General features: G+C 42.4%; 1 pseudogene; it reads right to left on the reverse strand.

Moving 5' to 3' along the window:
• Nucleotides 1–16891: 16891 nt before the first annotated feature.
• LOC145351637 (protocadherin gamma-A6 pseudogene) lies at nt 16892–19344 on the reverse strand (annotated as a pseudogene).
• Nucleotides 19345–19360: the final 16 nt, after the last annotated feature.

The following is a 19360-nucleotide window of genomic DNA, read 5'->3' on the forward strand; positions in this document are numbered from 1 at the left end:
GAGATAATTTTCTTCACTCTCCAATACGCCACCGATCTTGATGTCATCTGCAAATTTACTAATCATGCCTCGTACATTCTCATCCAAATTATTAATATAAATGACAAATAACAGTGGACCCAGGACTGACCCCTAAGGCACACCGCTGGTCATAGGCCGCCAGTTTGAAAAACAACCCTCTACAACCACTCTCTAGCTTCTGTCATCAAGTGAATTTTGTATCCTTTTAGCTACCTCTCCCTGGACCCTGAGAAATTTAATATTATGCAACAACCTACCATGCAGTACCTTGCCAAAGGCCTTGCTAAATTCCATGTAGACAACATCAACCGCACTGCCTTCATCTACATTCTTCATTGCCCCTTCAAAAACCTCAATCACATTGTGAGACATGATTTTCCACTGACAAAGGCATTCTAGCTGCCCTTAATCAGAGCTGGTATTTCTAAATGCCTGTAGATCCTTTCTCTCAAAATAACTTCCAACAATTTACCCACCACAAATGTGAGGCTCACTGGCCTGTAGTTCCCAGGCTTTTTATCTGCAGCCCTTTTTAAACAAAGACGCTACGTTTGCCACCCTTCAGTCTTCAGACAATTCACCTATGACTATCGATACTTCAAATATCTCTGCTAGAGGATCCACAATTACCTCCTTAGCCTCCCGCGATGACCTGGGATACATTTCATCTGGTCTCAGGGGTTTTTCTACCTTGATGCGCTTTAAGACTTCCAGCACCGTCTTCTCTGTAACATGTAAACTCCTCACGAATTCACTATTTATTTGCCCAAGTTCACTAACATCCATGTTTTCTCAACAGTAAATACCGATGAGAAATATTAATTTAGGATCTCATCTGTCTCTTGTGGATCCATACATAGATCATCTTGTTGATCCTTAAAAGGTCTTACTCTCTCCCTTCTTACTCTTTTGCCCTTTATGTATTTGTAGAAGCTCTTCGGATTCTCCTTTGCCTTGTCTGCCAAGACAGTCTCATGTCCCTCTTTGCCCTCCTGATCTTTGTCTCAACTCTACTTGTACACCCTCTATACTTTTCAAGGGATTCACTTGATCCCAGCTGCCTATGCATATCATGTGCCTCCTTCTTCTTCTTGACCAGGGCCACAATATCTCGAGTCATCCAGGGTTTCCTACTTCAATCAGCCTTGCCCTTCAGTCTAAGAGTGTTCAGTGTAAGCACATTCCTAACACAACACTAATACACTTCTGAATGCTTTCCACTTATTGTCTTCCCACAGACTCCCCCAATGAAATTTTAAAAGTTCCTGATTGATGTCATCAAGATTGGTTTTGCCCAATTTAGAATTTTAAATTTTGGGCCAGGCCTATCATTCTCCATAGCCATTTTAAAACTAATAGAATTAAGGTCACAAGACCCAAAGTGATTCCCTCATGAACACACTTCTGTCACCTGCAATTGCTCACTTCCCAAAAGGTTGTCAAGTTTTGCCCTTCTTTAATCAGGCCATCCACATACTGAATGAGGAATTCCTCCTGAATACATCCAACAAATTTCTCTCCATCCAACCCGTTAATATTTTGGCTATCCCAATCAATGTTGGGAAAGTTAAAATTCCTCACTACTACAATTTCTCTTCGAGCTATCTGTAATCTGCTTACGTATTTGTTCCTCAATTTCCTGTCACTGTTTGGGGGCCGGTAGTACAACCCTATCAAAGTGATTTCCATCTTCTTATTTCTCAGTTCTATCCATATATACTCAGTGGCCAGACCCTCAGATATATCTCCTCTCAGTACTGCTGTGATATTTTTCCTAGTTAAAAGTGCAACTCCCCCTCCTCTCTTACCTCCTTTTCTATTTTTTCTAAAGCATTTGTACCCTGGAATATTAAGCTGCCAATCCTGCACCACCCTTAGCCATGTTTCAGTAATTGCTATAATATCCCCGTGCCATGCGTCCATCTATACCCTGAGTTCATCTGCCTTGACCGTCACATCTCTTACATTGAAATAAATTCAGTTAAATCTGTATTTCCCTTGCTACCTGTTTTGTTTTTGCATGATCTATCTAATACTAGGATTAATGACACTGCTTTTACTATTTAATGTGCTCTCTTTAACTTCAACCCTCTCTTCTGTCTCCCTACTGCTTTGGATCCCAACCCCCTGCCAAACTAGTGTAAACCCTTCCGACTGACTTTCGCAAATGTCCCCACCAGTATGTTAGTCCCCCTCGAGTTCAGGTTTAACCTGTCCTTCTTGAACAGGTCACCCTTTCCCTACAAAAGATTCCAATGATCCAAAAATCTTAAACCCTGCCTGCTGCACAAGCTTTCAAGCCACGCATCATCTAACTAATTCCAATTCCTACTCTCTCTCGCACGTGGCACCGGTAGTGGTCCACAAATTACTACCTTCGAGGTTCTTCACTTTAGCCTTCTGCCTAACTCTCTATATTCACACTTCAGGACCTCATCCATTTTCCTACTTATGTCGTTGGTACCAACATGTAAAACGATCTCTGGCTGCTCATCCTCCCCCTTAAGAATGTCCTGCAATCGCACAGAGACATCATTGACCCTGGCACCAGGGAAACAGCACACCATCCTGGAGTCTTGATTGCAGCCACAGAAACACCTATCTGTGCCTCTAACTAGCGGGCCCTCTATTATTACTGTTCGCTTATCTTTGCCCAACTCTGCTCTACAAAAGAACTAGGTATGGTGCCACAGGCCTGGCTGCAGCTAGTATCTCCCCCTGACAGGCTATCCCCGCCACCGCCACCACCACCCCCCCCCCACCCCCCCAACAATATCCATAACTGTGTACCTCTCTGAAAGGGGAATAGCCAAAGGAGACTCCTGCATTATTTAGCTGCTTCTCTTGGCGGTCACCCATCTACCTGACTGAACCTGTGGTGTGACAACCTCCCCGGAACTAATGCCTATCACACTTTCTACTTCCTGTATGCTTCGCAGTGAATCCATCTGCCGCTCAATCCGAACAATGCAGTCTGTAAGGAGCTGCAACTGGACAAACTTCCTGCAGACAAAGTTGTCATGGAGACTAGATTGCTTCCTAATTTCCCTCATCTGGCAGGAGGAGCATACATTACTTGCCGGCAATACAGAGGGAATGCAGAAATCAAGTGATGTAGTGCAGAGATATTTTGGGTTTTATATGCATAGCTGTGGAGTTGGCCCATCATAAACAATGATAACATGAATGCGAATGGCAAAAACTGTCATAGAATCTCTACAGTGCAGAAGGAGGCCATTCGGCCCATCAAGTCAGCACCGGTACGCATCATACTTCGGCCCACCCCGAGAATCAAATCCTTAACCCTGTAATTTAACCCGCTAATCCCCCTAATCGACATGGAAAACTGTGGCAGGATCTGACAGCCTCAGCATAGATGGATGAAAAATAAATCATGCTCAACAAATCTTCTGGAATTATTTGAGAATGCAGCAAGAAGATGACGAGGGGAACCAGTGGATGTTATTCATTTGGATGTTCAAAGACGCTCATAAGAGATTAGAGTGTAAAACAAATGCATGGGATTGAGATAATGTATTGAGATGGATAAAACGCTGGATGGCAACACGAAACAATGCGTCGATTACAAATGGCGGACAATGACAAGTGTGATACCACAGAGTTCACTGCTGGGATCCCAGCTAGGAAGGCTGATTATTACCTGAATAGTTCTAATGGAAAGAGGGGAATGTACAACGACTCCTTGGTGCCCTTGTACGCCAGTTCCTGAAAGTAAGCTCGCAGGGAAACTCAATGGTAAAGCACATGTTATATTGATCTTCTTAGCGAGAAGATTCAAAACAACATAGAAAATAGAAGCATGAGTAGGCCATTCGGCCTTTCAAGCATGATCTGCCATTAATTTTGATTACAGTTGATGATCGAAATCAATATCCCTCCATATCCCTTGATCCTTTTTGCCCCAAGACCGACATCTAACTTCTTCTTGATCTCACACATTGTTTTGGGCTCAATTACTTTCCGTGGGAGTAAATTCCACAAATTCTCCACTCTCTTGGTGAAGACATTTCTCCTCAGTTCAGTCCCACAAAGTTTACCCCTTATCCTCATACCCTCAAACCTCTAGCCCTGGACTCCCCACCATCGGGAACATTCTTTCTGAATTTACTCTGCCCAAGCCTGTTTGAATTTTATAAGTTTCTATGAGATCCCTCTCACTCTTCTAAACTCTAATGAATAAAGTCCTAACCGATTTAATCTCTCCTGACACGACAGAATCGCCAACCAGGAATCAGCCAGGTAAACCTTCGATGTGCTCCCACTGTAGCAAGACTATCCTTCCTCAGTTATGTATAGGACAACTGCACAAAATACTCCACATGTGGCCTCACCAATGCCCTGTCCAGCTGTAGTAATGATGTAGAGATGCCGGCGTTGGACTGGGGTAAACAGAGTACGAAGTCTGACAACAACAGGTTTAAGTCCAATCAGTTTATTTGATAGTAATCCCACAAGCATTCAGAAACGGTGTTCCTTCGTCAGGTGTGTGCAAGGTTCTGGTCAGAGAAGGGCATACAAAGACACACATAGTTTACAGAAAACTAATTAGAATGCATTCCCTGATATATCTGCGCACTTACTTTCAGCAACTGGCGCAGGAGGACATCAAGGTCTCACTGAGTATCCGACTCTCTCAATTTACACCCACTCCAATAAAAATCCATCCTCTTATTTTTGCTACCGAAGTGGATAAACTCACATTGATCCATATTATATTGCATCTGCTAAGCAGATAGTCCGGTGAGCCTGTAGGACTCTCTTCCACAGAAAGCAGTTGAAGCTCAGAAACGTACGCTTTCAAGAATGAATTAGACACAGCTCTCGGGGTTATATGGATAAAAGGATGTGGGGGAACGCGGGAATCGGTTGCTGAGTTGGATAATCAGCCATGGTCATACTTAATGTCAGATCATACTTAATGGCGGAGCAGGCTCGAAGCGCAGAATGGCCTCATCCTGCTCCGATGTTTATATTTCTATGCTTGTAAGTAGTCTTCTTTTGATTCTTAGTTCTTATCTAGGTTCTTATATTTAAATTTGCTGGATCCCAACATATTTTAGACTTTATCACACTAAAACGGTGTATTTGTAAGTAGTTCTCCGCCGATTTCTTGTCTTATTAAACAGCTTCAGGGGAGCATCAATGTTGAAACAACCATGAGAATCCGTTGGGCTGGTTGTTAAATTCAATCGCACCCATTGCCTTTCCCAATGTTTATAAAGACCCTCCAATCACTTGTGTTGGCATTTAAAGTAGCGAATACGGAAATTCTCTACATTCATTTAGGTAATAATGCCCCAAGTTTAATTGTGGGGAACATTTTAAAGCAAACCCAAATGTGTGGCTAATGGAACAACTGGTCTGCCAGATTTCCTTCTTAGCTAAAGAATGCCAGTTCCAGACGCGTCGCTGTGATATCATGAAGCTTTTTATTTTGCCAAATATCTTTTGATTAACAACACTGTCAGTTGCAAAACAAGAACCAATCTTTCATTCCATGATCGTGATCCTCAAAGCAAAAGCGTTTCAGCAATACAGGCGGCGGGTTCGCGAGTTCGGATTTAACAAACGTTGCCAGTAATTCCGCTCTGCATAAATGTTGTCAAATCTTTAGAATTTAAAACTGTTCCTGAGACATGGCCGGTGTGTCGGGATTCAAAAACAGAAAATCGCTTTTGGTTGATTCCGCAGACAAACAAACTGCATAATGATGCGCTGTAGGCATGCAAACAATACCGCCAGCCGCAGGATAATGAAAGACTCTCCGTGTAGGCCCCAGATGAAAATCATTCAGAATCATCCACTCTATAGCAGCAACTTGGGGAATTGTAATCTTCAGTCGTACTTCTATCCTGTTTACACTTGATGCCAATCAACAAAATGATGGTTACAAGAAATATAAAGGAAGTTGACCCTAAAATTAAATAAAAACGTATATCAGCATTATATTCAGGATTTGTCACTAAATTGCTACTTACCGAGTAAATTTCAGCAACATTCCCCAGAATTGAAAAGTTGATTGTAACAGTGCTGGAGAGACTGGGCTGTCTATTATCCTTCACCAAGATGACCAGAGTTTGACTGAGGGCATCCTTCTCCAAAATTCCTCGGGCTGTTCTGATTTCTCCAGAGTTCAGCCCCTCGATGAACAAACCGGGAACAGTGGCTTTCAGCATCTGTTAGTGGAGTCGTGCGTTCTGACCAGAATCAGCATCAGTTGCGATTATCTTGGTGACCAAGTAACCCTGAGCCACTGACTGAGGCACAATTTCCACTGCCGCTGTTCCGCTCTGTGCTGAAGGTGAAACAATGACTGGAGCGTTGTCATTTTGATCCAGGATGATCACATTCAATGTTGCGCTGCTGCTCAGAGGGGGAACGCCAGCGTCTCGGGCTTGCAATTGAATCTGGAAATTTTTGACTTCCTCGTAGTCAAAGGAGCGCAGTGCGTAAATGGTCCCGTTCATCGAATTAAGATTGAGATAATTTGACAATGGCAAATTTTGGGATGCGATTTTCTATGAAAGAGTAAGCGATGTAGGAATTCTGATCTAGATCAGGATCGAAGGCGGAAACATCAAGGGCGTTATTCTCCATCACATACACTGTGTCCCTGGGGCGAGGAAATTTTGGGACGTTATCATTTATATCACAGACGGATATTTGAATAGTTATATTTGTTGACAGCGAAGGGGACCCGGAGTCCCTGGATAAAATTGTAAATTGTTGTATAAGGAGATGGTTTCACGATCCAACATGTCATTGTTTAATTTATAACGACCACTCAAAGGTGCTTGAAGTTTAAATGGAACAATCTTAGCGAGATCACAGGTCACCTGTCCGCTTCTTCCGAAATCACGATCCGTTACAGTGATCAACGCTGTCACAGCCCTGGGAGCAGCATGTTCAGGGATCACGTGAGACAAGGACGTTAATAATATCTCAGGGCGTTATCATTCACATCAGTTACATTAATCACAACTTTGGAATGTCCAGCAATTACCGGTGAACCATTGTCGACAGCTTGAACATCAAATGAATAATTGCTTGCTTCTTCATTATCAATTTTGCCTTGAACCCTAATCTCTTCTGCTCGCGGATCCAAACTAAATAGTTCTTGCATTTTCTGAAGAAACGCGGCTACTGAAAGAATAAGAACCTCCGCATTTGGACAGTCGTCTGCATCAATGGCATGGACTGAAACCACCAACGTTTCTCTAGGTGAGTTTTCCACCAGGTTGAACTTGTAGATCTTGCTATCGAAGGCAGGCGCATTGTCGTTGATTTCCAGCACAGTAATGACAATCTGAGCGCTCCCAGATCTGGGAGGACTCTCTCCGTCAGTGGCCGTCAGCATCAGCTGAAACGATGACTGCTGTTTGCGATCCAATGGTTTCTCCAATAACAACTCAACAATTTTGCTGCCGTCTTCTGCAGTCTCGACTTTTAGACCGAAGTTCTCAATAGGGCTGATGTTGTAACCAGTAATTCTATTTGTCCCTACATCTTCATCAAACGCGTTCTCTAGCGGAAAGCTGGAGCATGGCAGTATGTTCGGCCATTTGCAAGAGAAAGGTATTCTCCGGGAAACTGGGCGAATAATCATTTATATCAAGAATCTCCACCTGAGTGCAGTACATCTCCAAAGGTTTTTTTCACTACAACCTCGAAAGAAAGGACACAAGCTGGTTTTTGCCCACACAGCTGCTCTATCTATCCTTTCCTTTGCAAATAAAATGCCGGTTTCTGAATTTACCTCCAAACATTGCTTTTTATCATCAGATGCCAGTTGAAATTTTCGGGCTGACAATCTCCGAATGTTCAATTCCAAATCTTCGGCGACATTTCCAACAAAAGCGCCAGAATCCATTTCTTCGTGAATAGAGTAATAATTTTTTCCCGAAAACCAGATCCGATATAAAAAGAAGAAAATTATTTCCAATTCTCTGAATTTTAAGGCGTTGGTTAACCATAGCTCTGCCATTGCCTGTTCTGTTTGGAGGCGTGCAAAATAAACCGGCAGTCTATTCAGGCCAAGCGCCTCTCAGCCGCATAATCTACAAAATACCTTAAGATCAAAATGCCGAGTGAACTGAGAGAGACCTTTCCACAAAATGAACGTAGGCAAACGTTGCCTTTCTGTTCCTGCTCTGGTTCTGTGCGGGAGGAGGAGCAATAGATCTCTGGTTGGATTTGAATTCTTCATTGGTCTACGGCGTCACTGCGAGCCCCTGTCTATGGTTAAATCAGTTTTTGTTTCCTAAAGCTGCACTGTTGCTGTTGTGGGGACCTTCAATCACGAATATCCTTTTCAAAGTACACAATCAAAATACGCTCATAACGGCATAAATTTCCGATTAGCAGCCTTTCTACATATGTCATCACTGCTCATTTCAGTTGCAATGGAATTGTTAGGTTGAAGCTTTCCAATCGTTCCCTCAGCATATAATTTGTGTCAAGACAGTTTCAATACTTGTCACGGCAGCATCATATGTATTTTTCCACATACCACGAGATGATTGTCTTTTGCAAAGTAAAACGTTCCATATCCATCAATGTATCAGCGACCATATTCTCTGAATTATTTGAGTTTTTCGATTGCTTTGACAAAGGACTTTTAAACGCTTTCAGTCTCCCCGATCCAGGTACAGTATCTGAGTCGTCACTTCAAACTAAACATGATTATTTTTGATCACAGCACTTTAAGATGATTTGGAAAACAGTTTTCTTCAGGCCAATGAAAAAAGATGATTTTGCACACAAGCATCTACATGATTTGTGAAATATGTGAGCCAATTTCGGATATACCACGTAAACCTGAATTATCGCTCCTGTTAGCCTTATCACGATTATTGAAGGATGAAGAAACGGATAACTGAAATACTAGGAATTATTAAATATTTGGAATAAGTGGCGAACGACAGTTCAAAAAATGTAAAAGGCAATATGACTCCGGGTGTGGAATCATGAATATTTGAAAAACATATTCTCCTTAATTAAACTAAAAAATCTATTAAGGTCATCAGTCAGGGCACTCAACCTGCGGTGATACCCGGATTTCTAATGGGTTCAGAATTCATTATACCTAAATGAAATAAGGTTCTGATGTTTCAGAATGACTGAATGGCATATAGGTGCCACATTTTCCTGCTATTTTGTTTCTAATATTAATCAAATTTTGTTAGGTAAATCGGACATTCCATTTGATTGTTGCAGAGGAATATTCTGAATGTGTTCGGCATTTCTGAACTATTGCGGCTGACGACAAATTGGAGCTTCTGGATTAGTTTATGCCTCATCCCAATCCATGAGGATCATGCGCTCACGATAAAGAGAGCGCAGAGTGCCAAAACATAATGGGAATGAGTTACGAATTACAATTACGGAAAAACCAAATCCAGGGTGCAAAACTGTGGCTTGAGGTAAAAATAAAAAATGTCATCTAAACCGGCAAAGACTGAAAGATAATATGAAATACATTAGAAGATAATTAACTGATTTTTTTTTCAGAGCAGCCAAATCGGTAGTGGGCAAATTCCAAAGAGGGCCTTGGAACTGAAAGTGAGATTCCCAATAAAATGTCAAACTTCATTCGCCATCCGGATAAATCAGCCCCGCTTCACGATCATGTTACTGACACTTGCTCAAAATCATTTCTGATAAGAATCTTGAAACTTCTCGCCCTAATGTCAGACTATATTATTGGCTGGTTTGATTAAAATCACCCTCTGCTTGTGCGAACTGTATTTTCTTTCATTGTAATCAGCAAATGTTCAGTACCCTCGAAAAAAAATTTCATCTATTGACCACTCAAATTAAGACCCAACGCTACTCAATATGCGTTGAGTAGCGCATGGACGTCATAACCGGGTAATTGTCTCACCAACTGTCCGTTCGGCGTATAGTTACTGTACACGTTGTGAATTGTGCGGTCTGGCTGCTGAATTGATTCGATCGACATAATCTGCTGCTAGCGCATTTGTTCTAATTCATGTAATTGGGCGGAAAATCACGGACTGGAGATCAGAAGTTCAAACCTTCAGCTTTGTTTTGACAAAAATATATCTCGAGTTTTGTTGGCTTTTCAAAAAATACTTCGGAAGCTGTAAATATCATTGTCTTTGCTGATGTTTTGCCTTCGGCCCCGACTTATCTTCAACTTAACGTCAATACTAAACCAAACTACTTCCCGGCACTTATAAAAATGTATGTTGATTGATTTTGATAGCTAAATAAGGGAGGCGACTGGAATGAGGCATAAACACCTCCATGGACCTATTATGCCGAAAGAACTATTTCTGTATTTTACTTTCTTTGCAAACTATGCAATTCTCTGTAACTATGATTGCAGAATATTCTCGTAATTATAGAAATCGTCTGACTTATCTTCTCGGAGCGGAGACTGCCGGCCCTGCGAGGGATGCCCTGTACTGAAACAGCGAGTAGGTCTTGAAAAAAATAAATTCAGAAGTGATCTTACAGGAAAATGGTAAATTCTTCAGTTAGTAAGAAGCTGCTGTGACGGATTGTGTTTAAACAACTTAAACGAAAAACTATCTCATTTACAACTAAGTAGCTCCTTGAATTTCAGGAAGGAAGATACGAAATGAAATAAGGCAATTAAGTTTACCAAAAGGAGTATGATGAAGTTAAAGAACGGGAGCCAGGAACAAGAGAGCATGAGACAGAGCGATTCTGAGAGCTGGTGCGAGCTTGAACTTTGGAGATCCAAGGTGACGTCCGGATTCAAACGTGAACTAGGGCACCTGGAAGCAGCTGACTGGGTGAGTATGAAGTGTTAGAACTTACTAGTTTATTGATTATCATTTTTTAAGTTCCTTGTTTTGCATTTTATAGTTTCTCGGAACGTGGACAGTGGAGAAGGGCCCGAGATTAACTAATTTTAAGTATTCTCCGAAAGGTTTAAAAACGGGATGAATAATGGCAGGAGAACGCAATGTCGTTTCTTGGTCCTCTTGCTTCATGTGGGAAGCCAGGAACATTTCCAGTGCTTATGGCGAGAGTCTGTGCAGGATGTGTCTCCAGCTGCAGCTGCTGGAAGCCCGGATTTTGGAGCTGGCGCGGGGTGTGGTGACATTGTAGTATATTTGCGGGGCAGAGAGTATTGCGGATAGTACATATGGACGGGTTATCACAATGCAAGTGAAGGCTCCGCAGGCACGAAGTGAATGGATGACCACAAGCCAGAGGAAGAGAGCTTAGGCAGGCAATGCAGTAAACTCCTGTCGCCATTCCCCCGCCAAACAGATAGAGTCCGTTGAATACCGTTGAGGAGAATGCTCTCTCAGGGGTAAGATTCAGCAGCCAAATTCATTGTACCGCGTTCGACTCTGCTGCACAGGGTTGGACTGAATAATGTGAGAATGCAATCGTTGTAGAATTCCATTTGTAAGGGGAATGGATAAGCATGTCTGTGGCCGCAAACAATGCTTGTGGATGGTATGTTGTCTCCTTGTTGCTAGGGTCAATGACATGTCAGAGGAGCTACAGGACATTCCTGAGGGGAAGGGTGAACAGCCAATAGTCATGGGGCACATTGATACAACCAAAATAAGAAAAAAATCAGGGATGAGAATATTGGGAGTTAGGAGATAAGTTGAAAAGTAAGACCTCAAAGGTAGTGATCACAGGATTAACGCCAGTGCCAGGTGCTAGTCAAAGCTGAAATATCAGTATATACCAGAGGAATATGTGGTTGAAGGGATGGGTGGGTGAAAGCCTTTCAGATTCCTGGGACTGGTCTTGTGGGACAATTTAGATGAGTTATACTAGAACAGGAATGGGACTGATGTCCTTGGGAGATACTTGCTGGGCTAGATTTGGAAAGGTTTTAACTGATATGACAGAGGTTTGAAAATGTATGCAACGGGTTAGGGGCGGAGAAAACATGGAAAAGAATAAAAAACATACGATGAATAAGAAAGATAATCGGCTGAGGAATTAAAGACCAGATTCAACCAGGGTTGCAATGAAAAAACATGGAAATGTGACAAAGAATGTTAAAAAGACAAGCTGTGGGACTTAATGCGTGGGGCATTCACAATAAATTGGGTGAATTATTCACACAGAGAGATGAAAGTGGGTATGATGTAGTTGTGGTAACAGAAATATGGGTGCAGGCTGGCATGCAATGAGAACTGAACATCCAGACGTCTTCAGTATTTTGGAAGGACAGACAAAAAGGAAAAGGTGATAGAGTTGAATTGCTGGTTGGAAAGGAAATTGCCGCAATTGTGAGAAAAGTGATTAGCGCTGACAGCATGGAATCTACGTTAGTTGATGGTCATAAATAAACAGCCAAATTGTTGTGGCGATGTTATGAATGGCATTAAGCAGGATATTGGAGGAGCATGTAATAATGGAACATCTGTACTTATGGGTAACTTTAAATTGTTTAAAGATTGGGCAAATCGAATTAGTAACAATGTCTGAGAGGTGGATTTCCTGGAGAGTATACGGGATAGCTTTCTGAAACAGTACATTGAGTATACAACTAGACAACAGGTTATCCGAGAGAAAGCATTGTGTAATGACAAAGGAATAATTGGCAATCCAGTTGCGCAAGGTCCCTGGAGATGAGCGACCATAATATGAGAGGGTTTTTTCGTCAAGATGGAGACCGACATGGTTGATTGTGAGATTAGTTTTTTAAATCTAAATAAAGAAAGCTACGACGGTGTGAGACACTTATTCACTGTGATGGGTTGCGAAACGTTATCTAAAGTGATGATATTGCTAGGCAATGTCAAACGTAAAAAGCAGGCGTGGATGAACTGTAAAAAATGTTCATTCCAATCTGTTGCAAATTAAAACGGGAAAGGTGGCCAAAACATAGTTTACAAGGGAAATTCGAGATTGTAATACAGCAAAGGATGAGGCACGCATATTGGCCTGGGAAAAAAAACAACAGACCTGCGGATTGGGAGCAGATTATAATTCAGCAAATGAGTACAAAGGAATTGAACTAAAAAGCTGAAAATACAGCACTAGAATAAGTTGGCGGGGAACAAAGAAACTAACTGTAAAATCGTCTACAGGTTTGCAAAGAGAAGGTAAAGGGAATTGAGGAAACTGATGGGATTGAAAGCCAATAACTTTACAGGACCTGATAAACTACGTCGCAGAGTACTTAAGGAAGTGACGCTCGACATAATGGATAAATTGGTGATCGTCTTACACTATTCTATGGATTCTGGAAAAGTTCTCGCGGATTGGAGTGTAGCTAATGTAATCCCACTATTTAGAAATGGAAGTAGAGAACAAACGGAATTATAAACCAGTTGGTATTGGGAAATGGACTCCATTCCAGAATGTATTATAGCAGAACACATAGAAAACTGTGGCAGGATCATACTGCCTCAGAATGGATGGATGGAAGAGAAATCACGCGTAACAAACCGACTGCAATTATTTGACAAAGCAACTAACAGAGTTAACGAGAGGGGTCGGGGCTGGGGGCGAGGGGTATGCTGTGGATGTGGTTTCTTTGGATGTTGAAAGACACACATGAGAGATTAGTGTGTAACACAAGTTCATAGGATTGATGTCGTGTATTAAGATGGAGAAACCCCATGCTGGCAACACCAAACATTGTGTAGGTTTGAACTAGTCCTCTCCAAATGGCAGGAGATGACCAGTGTGGTACCACAGGCATCAATGCTAGGATCCCAACTGTTAAGAATATATATGAATGATTGAGATGAGGGAACTAAATGTAATATCTCAACATTTGCAGATGACACAAGGCTGAATGGGTGCGTGAGCCGTGGGGAGTATGCCGCGATCCTTCAGCATGACTTGGACAAGTTGAGTGAATGGACAATTCTACGACAGATACAGCAAAATATGGAGAAATGTGAGGTTATCCACTTTGGAAGGAAAACCAAGAAGGCTGATTATTATCTGAATGACAATAAATCGAGACAGGGGAATATGCAACGAGACCCGAGTGTACTTGCACGCTCGTTCCTGAAAGTTGGCACGCAGGTGAAGGAAGTGGGGAAGACAGCACATAGTGTGTTAACCTTCTGGTCAAAATGGATGGTGGCGCAAGTTTGAAGAGCCATGCTTCTATTTTGTATGTTTTCTAGTCATGCTTCTATTTTCTATGTTGCTTTGAACCTGGTGGAGATTCAGCCCTTCAAACCTGCTCCGCCATCCATTTTCATCAAAGTTGATCATCAAAATCGATATCCCACCATCCCATCCCCACCCCATATCCCTTGACCCTTTAGTCCCAAGGCCAATATCTAACTTCTTCTTGAATTCACACAGTGTTTTGGCCTTAACTAATTCCTGTGGGGGTGAATTCCACGGATTTACTACTTCCTATGAGACTTTCTGACTCTTCTAACTTCTGATGAACATAATCCTAACCAACATAATCTCTCCTCATACGACAGACCTGCCATCCCAGGTATCAGCCTTGTAAACCTTCGCTCTACTCCCTTTATTGCAAGGATATTCTTCCTCCGATAAGGATACCACAACTGAACAAAGTACCCCAGGTGTTACCTCACCAATGCCTTATACAATTGTAGTAAAACATTGCTATTCTCATACACAAACCGTCTTGCCATGAAGGCAACATACCATTTGCCTTCTTTATTGCCTGCTGTATCTACACAATTACTTTCAACGACTGGTGCAGAAGGATATCAAGGTCTTGCTGGGTATTCATCTCTCTCAATTTATATCCATTCCAATAAGAGTCCATCTTCTTATTTTTACTACAGAAGTGGATGTGCACCTTCACTCAGCCTGTCCAAATCACGCTGAATTATCTTTGCATCCCACTCAGAGCACAATCCCCCTCCCAATATTCTGTCATCTACAAATTTGGAGATAGTACATTTAGTTCCTTCTTCCAAATCATTAACATGTAATATATTCGAGGACAAGCACAGGGATGTTTGTATGAATTATACAGGCCCTGCTGAGATCACATAAGGGCTGTTGTGTGCTGTTTTGATCTCGTTATCTGGGGAAGGATGTTCTTGCTATAGCAGGACTGCAGCGAAGGTTTACTAGACTGATTCCTGGGATGGCGGGACTAACATATAAAGACAGATTGAGTCACTTCGGATAATATTCGCTTCAGCTTAGAAGAATGAGGGAGGATCACACAGGACCGTATAAAAATAAAACAGGACTAGACAGGGTCGAAGTCGGAAGGATGTTCTGATAGTGGTGGAGTCCAGAACCAGGGCCCAAAGTGTAAGGTTACATGGCAAGCTATTTAAAACTGAGATGAGGAGAAATGAATTCACCCACATAAAAGCAATTTGCTGCGGTTGCTGGAATCTGAAACCAAAAGAGAAAATGCTGGAAAATCTCAGCAGGTCTGTCAACATCTGTAAGGAGAGAAAAGAGCTGACGTTTTGAGTCCAATTGACCCTTTGTGAAAGCTAAAAGGCACAGAAAGTTGGAGAAATTCATACTGCAGAGTGAGGAAATGAAAGACGAGTAATAGCTACAGAAGCCAAGGGAAAAGACTGGTAACAGCTTTCCACAGAAAGAATAAAGGGTGTGAATGGCCAAACGGCACTGGTAACAGCTTTCCACAGAAAGAATAAAGGTTGTGAATGGCCAAACGGCAGAGAGGCTAAAATGAAGATGTTAGGGGAGCGGGGAAGGGGGAGGGGTAGGGAAAATGGATGGGACGGACATAAGACTTAGAAAAGGAGAAGCAAAGGGGGAAAAGGTACGGGAAGGGAGAACAAAATAGGGGAAAGAAAAATGAAGAAAGACGATAAGGAAATAAAAAGTACAGAACAGCAAAAAAATTAAATAAAATGGAATGAAAACAAAGGGGTCGAGGTGGAGTAGAGCAAATGATCTGAAGTTGTTGAAATCGATGTTGAAGGCAGTAAAGTGCTTAGCTGGAAGATGAGATGTTCTTCCTCCAGTTTGCGTTGAGCTTCACTGGATCATTTCTCTTTTGGTTAATGTATTCACCCAAGGAGTCTGCTGAGACTGTGGAATTCATTCCCACAGAAAGCAGTTGAGGGTAAAACTTTGCAAGAATGAGTTAGACATAGCTTCGGGCTACATGCATCAAAGGATATGGGAGAAAGCTGGATTGGGTGACAGAGTTGGATGATCAGACATGATCCTACTTAATGGCGATTCGTTCTTAATAGAGAACAGGCTCGAAACGCCGAATGGCCCCATGCTGCTCCTATGTTTTATGTTTCTGTGCTTCTAGGTAGTCTTTGTTTCGATCTTTAGTTCTCATCTAGGTGATTATATTCAAATTTGCTGAATCCCAAACACACGAATACAGGGCATTTGTTAGTAGATTTCCGCCGATTTCTTGTCATTGTTAAACAGCTTCAGGTCAGCATTAATGTTGAAGCCACTATAAGAATCCATTGAGCGGTAATGAATTTTTAAAGCTCACCCGTTAATACTTTCATTGTTAACAAGAAATAAGGGCATGCTAATCGCTTATGTTGGCATTCAAAATAGCAAACGGTGAAGGGAAAATTTACACATTCACTTTGGTAGCACTGCCCCAAAGTGAATTGCGGAACAGACCTTACAACAAATCCAAATATGTAGCTGATGGAACAAATGGTCTGTCAAATTCCGTTCTCAGCGAAAGGATATAAGTTCCAGATGCGTCGCTGTGATATCATGAAGCATTTTATTTTGCACCATATATTTGCTAAACAACGGTGACAATTGTATAACAAGACCCAACCTTTCATTCCACCATAGAGATCCGCTAAGGGAGAAAGTTTCAACAATGCACGCGGCAGGGACAGATTTAAGAAAGGTTGCCAATAATTCCGCTCTGCCTCAATGTTGTCATTTTGTTTAGAATTTAGCATTGCCCCTGAGACATGGGCGGAGTGTACGGCTTCAAATACAGAAAATCGCTTTTGGCTGACTCCGGAGACAGGCAAACTGCATAATGATGCGTTTCGGGCATGCGAATAATATCTCCAGCCTCAGTGTAATTTAAAGATGCTTTCAGTGTAGGTTTCGGTTGGAAATCACTGTGAGAATCGTCCAGACTATAGCAACAACCTGGGGAACTGTAATCATCAGTAGTATTTCTGTCCTGTTTACACTTGATGCCAATCAACAACATGATGGTTACAAGAAATATAAAGGAAGTTGAACCTAAAATCACGATTAAATAAAGATTTATGTCAGAGTTATATCCAGGATTTGTCGCTAAGTTGCGACTTTCCGAGTAAACATCAGTAATATTGCCCAGGATTGAAACGTTGATCGTAACAGTGCTGGAGAGACTCGGCTGTCCATTATCCTTCACCAAGATTACCAGAGTTTGACTGATGGCATCTTGATCGAAGATTCCTCGCGCTGTTCTGATTTCCCCAGAGTTCAGCCCCACGCTGAACAAACTAGGATCAGTGGCTTTCAGTACCTGATAGTGGAGCCGTGCGTTCTGACCAGAATCAGCATCAGTTGCGATTATCTTGGTGACCAAGTAACCCTGAGCCACTGACTGAGGCACAATCTCCACTGCCGCTGATCCGCTCTGTGCTGAAGGTGAAACAATGACTGGAGCGTTGTCATTTTGATCCAGGATGATCACATTCAATGTTGCGCTGCTGCTCAGAGGGGGAACGCCAGCGTCTCGGGCTTGCACTTGAACCTGGAAGTTTTTGATTTGTTCGTAGTCAAAAGAGCGCAGTGCGTAAATGGTGCCGTTCATCGAGTTAAGACTGAGGTAATTTGACAATGGCAAATCTCGGATACGAGTTTCTGTGAAAGAGTAAGTGATGTAGGAATTCTGATCTAGATCAGGATCGAAGGCAGTCACTGCGAAAATGGAAGCACCAGGAGCGTTGTTCTCCATTACATACACTGTGTCCATGGGGCTAGGAAATCTTGGGGCGTTATCATTTATATCAGAAACGGATATTTTGATTGTTTTATTTGTTGATAGCGGAGGAGATCCCGAGTCCCTGGCTAAAATTACAATGCTGTATAATGGGGTGGTTTCACGATCCAACATGGCACTGGTTATTAATTTATAATGACCTCTCGAAGATGTTTGAAGTTTAAAGACAACGTTCTTTGGGATCTCACAGTTCACGTCTCCGTTTTTTCCAGAATCACGATCGATTACATTGATCAGAGCTGCCACAGTCCCAGGAGCAGCATCTTCAGGGACCACGTGAGACAAAGACGTTAATAATATCTCAGGGGCGTTGTCATTCACATCAATTATATTAATCAGAACCTTCGAACGTCCTACATTTGCCGGTGAACCATTGTCGACAGCTTGAACATCAAGTGAATAACTGCTTGCTTCTTCATAATCAATTCTGCCTTGAACCCTCATCTCTCCTGTTCGCGGATCCAAACTAAACAGTTCTTGCATTTTCTGTGAAACGCGGTTACTGAAAGAATAAGTTACCTCTGCATTCGGGCCTTCGTCTGCATCAGTGGCATGGACTGAAACCACCAAGGTTCCTCTGGGTGAATTCTCCATCAGACTGACCTTATAGACCTTGCTATCGAACGCAGGCGCATTGTCGTTGATGTCCAGGACAGTGATGAGAATCTGAGCGCTCCCAGATCTGGGAGGACTCCCTCCGTCAGTGGCCGTCAGCATCAGCTGAAACGATGACTGTCGTTCGCGATCTAATGATTTTTCCAGTAACAACTCGACAGTTTTACTCCCGTCCTCTTCAGTCTCCACTTTAAGGCCAAATTGTCCATTGGGGCTGATGCTGTAACCGGTGACTGTATTTGTCCCCACGTCTAGATCGAGAGCGCTCTCTAGCGGAAATCTGGAGCCAGGCAGCATGTTTTCGACCATTTGTAAGAGAATGGCACTCTCCGGGAAAGTGGGCGAATTATCATTTATATCAAGAATCTCCACTTCACCGCGAAACATCTCTAATGGCTCTTCCACTACAATCTCGAAAGAAAGGAGACAAAGTGGCATCTGCCCACACAGCTGCTCTCTATCTAACTTTTCCTTTGCAAATAAAATTCCGGTTTCTGAATTTACCTCCAAACACTGCCTTTTATCAGAGGTGATCAGTCGGACATTTCGGGCTGACAGCCTCCGAATGTTCAATCCCAAATCTTCGGCGACATTCCCAACAGAAGAGCCAGACTCCATTTCCTCGCGAATAGAGTAATGAATTTTCCCGAAAACCAGATCCGATTCAAAAAGAAGGAAAACGATATTCAATAGCCTGAGTTTTAAAGCGTTGGTTAACCGTGGCTCTGCCATCGCCTGTTATATTTGGAGACGTGCAAAAATAAACGGGCTGGCTATTAATATCAAGCGCTTCCCGATCGCATA

Source organism: Carcharhinus amblyrhynchos, chromosome 13, assembly GCF_965287045.1.
Source record: "Carcharhinus amblyrhynchos chromosome 13, sCarAmb.v2.hapA, whole genome shotgun sequence".
NCBI classification, from domain to species: Eukaryota; Metazoa; Chordata; class Chondrichthyes; order Carcharhiniformes; family Carcharhinidae; genus Carcharhinus; species Carcharhinus amblyrhynchos.